The following is a 5,833-nucleotide window of genomic DNA, read 5'->3' as shown; positions in this document are numbered from 1 at the left end:
TAACATCGTGCAGGCACTGTGGAAAACAGTATGGAGTTTTCTCAAAATCTTTTTTGTAAAATTTCCGTATGTTCCAGCAATCCCACTTCTTGGTATACAGGCCCAGCTCAGAGACACTGCAGCTTCGGTTCCAGAACACTGCAATGAAGCGAATACCGCCATAAAGCGAGTCACATGAATTCTTTGGTGTACCCGTGCATGAAAAACTTATGTTTACACTATACTGTAGTCTGTTAAGTGTGCGATAGCCTTGTGTCTAAAAAACAATATGCATACCTTTATTGAAATATACTTTAGGGAAGAGAAATATAGATCAGTATAACAGGATAGAAAGCCCAGAGATAAACCACGCACATATGGTCACCTTATCTTTGATGAAGGAGGCAAGAATATACAATGGAGAAGAGACAGCCTCTTCAATAAGTGGGGCTGGGAAAACTGGACAGCTACCTGTAAAAGAATGAAATGAGAACACTACCTAACACCATAACACAAAAATAAACTCAAAATGGATTAAAGACCTAAATGAAAGGCCAGACACTATCAAACTCTTAGAGGAAAACATAGGCAGAACACTCTATGACATAAATCACAGCAAGATCCTTTTTGACCCACCTCTTAGAGAAATAGAAATAAAAACAAAAAGAAACAAATGGGACTTAATGAAACTTAAAAGCTTTTTCACAGCAAAGGAAACCATAAACAAGACAAAAAACCCAACCCTCAGAACAGGAGAAAATATTTGTAAATGAAGCGACTGACAAAGGATTAATCTCCAAAATATACAAGTGGCTCATGCAGCTCAATATCAAAAAAAGCAAACAACTCAATCCAAAAATGGGCACAAGACCGAAATAGACATTTCTCCAAAGAAGATATAAGATTGCCAACAAACACATGAAAGGATGCTCAACGACACTAATCATTAGAGAAAGGCAAATCAAAACTACAGTGAGGTATCACCTCACACCGCTCAGCATGGCCATCATCAAAAAATCTACAAACAATAAATGCTGGAGAGGGTGTGGAGAAAAGGGAACCCTCGTGCACTGTTGCTGGGAGTGTACATTGATACAGCCTCTATGGAGAACAGTGTGGAGGCTCCTCAAGAAACTAAAAATAGGCCTTGCCTGGTGGCGCAGTGGTTAAGAATACACCTGCTAATGCAGGGGACACGGGTTCGAGCCTGGTCCGGGAAGATCCCACATGCTGCGGAGCAACTAAGCCCGTGCGCCACAACCACTGAGCCCGTACACCACAACTACTGAACCCACGTGCCACAACTACTGAAGCCCACATGTCTAGAACCCACGCTCTGCCACAAGAGAAGCCACCACAATGAGAAACCCGCGCACTGCGACAGAGTAGCGCCAGCTCTCTGCAACTAGAGAAAGCCCGCCCACAGCAACGAAGACTCAACACGGCCGAAAATAATAAATAAATAAATATAAATAAATTTATTTTTTAAAAACAACTAAAAATAGAACTACCATATGATCCAGCAATCCCACTCCTGGGCATATACGCTGAGAAAACCATAATTCAAAAAGAGACACGTACCACAATATTCACTGCAGCACTATTTATAATAGGCAGGACATGGAAGCAACTTAAGTTTCCACTGACCGATGAATGGATAAAGAAGATGTGGCACATATATACAACGGAATATAACTCAGCCATAAAAAGAATGAAATTGAACTATTTGTAGTGAGGTGGATGGACCTAGAGTCTGTGAAACAGAGTGAAGTAACTCAGAAAGAAAAAAACAAATACCGTATGCTAACACATATTTATGGTACCTAAAGAAAAAATAAAAAAGTGGTTCTGATGAACCTAGTGGCAGGACAGGAATAAAGACGCAGAGAATGCACTTGAGGACACGGGGCGGGGGTGGGGGGGGGCGCGGGGAAGGGTAAGCTGGGACAAAGTGAGAGAGTGGCATGGACATATATACACTACCAAATGTAAAACAGATAGCTAGTGGGAAGCAGCCGCATAGCACAGGGAGATCAGCTCAGTGCTTTGTGTCCACCTAGAGGGGTGGGCTAGGGAGGGTGGGAGGGAGACTCAAGATGGAGGGGATATGTGGATATATGTATACATATAGCTGATTCACTTTGTTATACAGCAGAAACTAACACAACATTGTAAAGCAAGTATACTCCAATAAAGATGTTAAAAAAAAATACTTTAGGGACCTCCCTGGTGGTCCAGTGGTTAAGAATTAGCCTTCCAGGGCTTTCCTGGTGGCGCAGTAGTTGAGAGTCCGCCTGCCGATGCAGGGGACTCGGGTTCCTGCCACGGTCCGGGAGGATCCCACATGCCGGGGAGCGGCTGGGCCCGTGATCCATGGCCGCTGAGCGTGCGCGTCCCGAGCCTGTGCTCGGCGGCGGGAGAGGCCACAACAGTGAGCGGCCCGCGTGCCACAAAAGAAATAATAATAATAAAAAGAATTCGTCTTCCAATACAGAGGGTGCACCTTTGATCCCTGGTCAGGGAACTGAGATGCCACATGCTGTGCAGCACAGCCAAATAAATAAATAAATAAAAATACTTTATTGGTAAAAATCGCTAACCATCATCTGAGCCTTCGGTGAGTAGTAATCTTTTTGCTGATGGTAGGTTTGAAATAGTGTGAGAATTACTAACATATGACACAAAGACAAGAAGTGAGGAACTGCTGTTGGAAATACAGTGCCAATAGACTTGCTCAACAAAGAGTTGCCGCAAACCTTCAGTTTGTAAAAAACACAAGATCCGGGAAGCACAATAACTATAATATAATATAATGTAATATAATATAGCCTGTATATCCAAAGTAAATGAAATCAACATCTGGAAGAGATATATGCACCTCTATATTCATTACAGCATTATTCACAAGAGCCAAGATAGGAAAACAACGCAAATTTTATCAACAGACAAATGGATAAGGAAAATGTGGTATATACATATAACAGGATATTATTCACTTATTAGAAGGAAATCCTACCAGTTGTGACAACAGGAATATAACTGGAAGACATTATGGTAAGTGAAATAAGTCAGTCACAGAAGGACAAAATTGTGTGTTCCACTTATATGAGGTATCTAAAAAAGTTAAACATAAATTGTCAGGGGTAGGGGAGGAGAGGATGGGAATTGTTCAATGGGTATAAAGTTACAGTTACACAAGATGAATATGTTCTAGAGAACTGCTGTATGACTAAGTGTCTATAGTTAACGAGACACACTATTCTTTTCTTTTCAATTAAAAAATTTTAATTCAAGTGTAACTGACTTACAACACTTTGTTAGTTCCAGGTGCATAATATCAATATTTCTATATATTAGAAAATGATCACCATGATAAGTCTAGTTATGGTCTAGTTACCATCCATCACCATGGTCTAGTTACCATCGGTCACCATACAAAGTTATTATAATGTTATTCACTGTATTGCTCATGCTGTATATTTCATTCCCATGACTCATTTATTTTGTAACTGGTCATCTGTTTCTCTTAATCTCCCTCACCTATTTCACTCATCCACCTACGCCCCTCTGGCAACCACCTGTTTGTTCTCTGTATCTATGAGTCTGTTTCTGTTTAGTTACATTAGTTCTTTTGCCTTGTTTTTTAGATTCCACACACATATGAGATCATACGGTATTCGTCTTTCTCTGTCTGACTTATTGCACTTAGCATAATACCCTCTAGCTCCATCCATGTTGCCACAAATGGCAAGATTTCATTATTTTTTTTAATTTTTAAAATTTATTTATTTTATTTTTGGTTGCGTTGGGTCTTTGTTGCTGTATGTGGCCTTTTCTCTAGGTGCGGCGAGCGGGGGCTTCACTTCACTGCGCTGCGTGGGCTTCTCATTGCAGTGGCTTCTCTTGTTGCAGAGCATGGGCTCTAGGTGAGCGAGCTTCAGTAGTTGTGGTACGCAGGCTCAGTAGTTGTGGCTCACAGGCTCTAGAGCGCAGGCTCAATAGTTGTGGCACACGGGCTTAGTAGCTCCGTGGCATGTGGGATCTTCCTGGGCCAGGGCTTGAACCCATGTCCCCTGTACTGGCAGGCGGATTCTTAACCAGTGAAACCCCAGCGAAGCCCCTCACTCTTTTTTTTTTTTCGTGGCTAATAGTCCATTGTGGTGTGTATGTGTATATATATATATATATATATATATATATAATGCATCTTCTTTATCCATTCATCTATGGATGGACACATAGGTTGCTTCTATACACTGGCTATTATAAATAATGCTCAATGAACATAAGGGTGCATGTATCTTTTTGAACTAGTGTGTTTTTTTCTTCCAAAAAATACACAGAAGTGGAATTTCTGGATCCTTTTATAGTTTTACTTTAAAATTCTTGAGGAATGATGTGCACTACTCTTGACACAAAGTTTACCTGGTGCTGTTAGGTGAATCCATCCAGGATCTCTGTGAAGACCTCCCAAACTGTTAAAACATAAGGGTAGGGACTTCCCTGGTGGTCCAGTGGTAAAGAATCCCCTTACAATGCAGGAGACCTGGGTTCAATCCCTGGTCAGGGAACTAAGATCCCACGTGCCGCAGGGTAACTAAGCCCGCGTGCCACAACTACTGAGCTTTCACACTTCAACTAGAGCCCGAGTGCCGCAAGCTAGAGCTCACGTGCCCTGGAGCCCGTGCACCACAACTAAAGAGAGAAAACCAGCCCGCCACAACTAGAGAGAAGCCCACGCACCACAAGTAGAGAGAAGCCCAAGCTCCACAACATAGAGCCCGCCTGCTGCAACTAAGACCTGACGCAGCCAAAGGTAAATAAAATAAATAAATAAATAATAAATCTTAAAAAGAAAATAAGGGTGAGATCATGACTCTCATACAGATATAAAAATGAGCACAGGCTAAGTATTTTATTTCATTCAAGAGGGAACCTGCAGCTGTTATAACCGGTTCAAAAGAGAATCTGAGAAACAGACACATTACAGATCAGGACTACTGAAATGAATATGTAAATAAAGAAATGAAGGTAAAATTGGATTCTTCCTGGGTAGGGGTTTGGCGAGTCAACTGAACTTCCTACCAAGTGGACAGAATTTCATGTTACCTACAACCTTCGAAGACGTGTAAAACAGCTCAAAGACAAGGAGAGGGCTGAAATCAACGCAGAGCGATGTCCTCCAAATAATGCTTAGTTGGCCATTGAAACACACTTTTTTTTTTCCACACACATAATCCTCTTCAGGAAGTAAAGGTATGGGTAATTTTCTTCTTTCAATTCTGTATTTTATGATTTTTTCTACAGTTTTCACGAATTAAAAGTGGTTTGGAAAACCTATGTTTCTTTTTCCCTATGAGGGGGAGGAAGGTATCCTAGGCTAATACTCTATTATGTTAACGCTAAGTTCTATTCACTAATATTTTGATTAAATAGCTCACTATGATAGTAAGCTAACATGATAAACTCCTTTCCCTTATTTATCAGTTGTCTGTGGACACTTATTCTAAGACTTAAGCATTCAAGGTAAGGAAAAGATTAGCGCACCAGGACACAGGTAAGAGTCCTCGAGAAGCGGTGACATAACAGACGTTCCCTTAAAGTAAGGGGAAATTTGAGTCCCTGGTCCAGGCGGCCCAACTTCTCACCACAGCACCTCTTCACCGCCAGATGAGATGGAGATATTTAAGACGTTCCCTAACTTGACGGCGCGGAGACTTCTGGGAAATAGAGTTCTGGTATTTGTCTCGCTCTCCGGGGCGGGCCTTGGCAGGCGGACTTCCGGCGTCCTCCTGCGCTAGTGCGCCTCACCCTGTGTGCGTGTTCGCGCACGCGCACCGGCGCTGCGCCGCGC

This window comes from Globicephala melas, chromosome 15 (genome assembly GCF_963455315.2).
Source record: "Globicephala melas chromosome 15, mGloMel1.2, whole genome shotgun sequence".
NCBI lineage: Eukaryota > Metazoa > Chordata > Mammalia > Artiodactyla > Delphinidae > Globicephala > Globicephala melas.
This window is presented reverse-complemented; position numbering follows the sequence as displayed.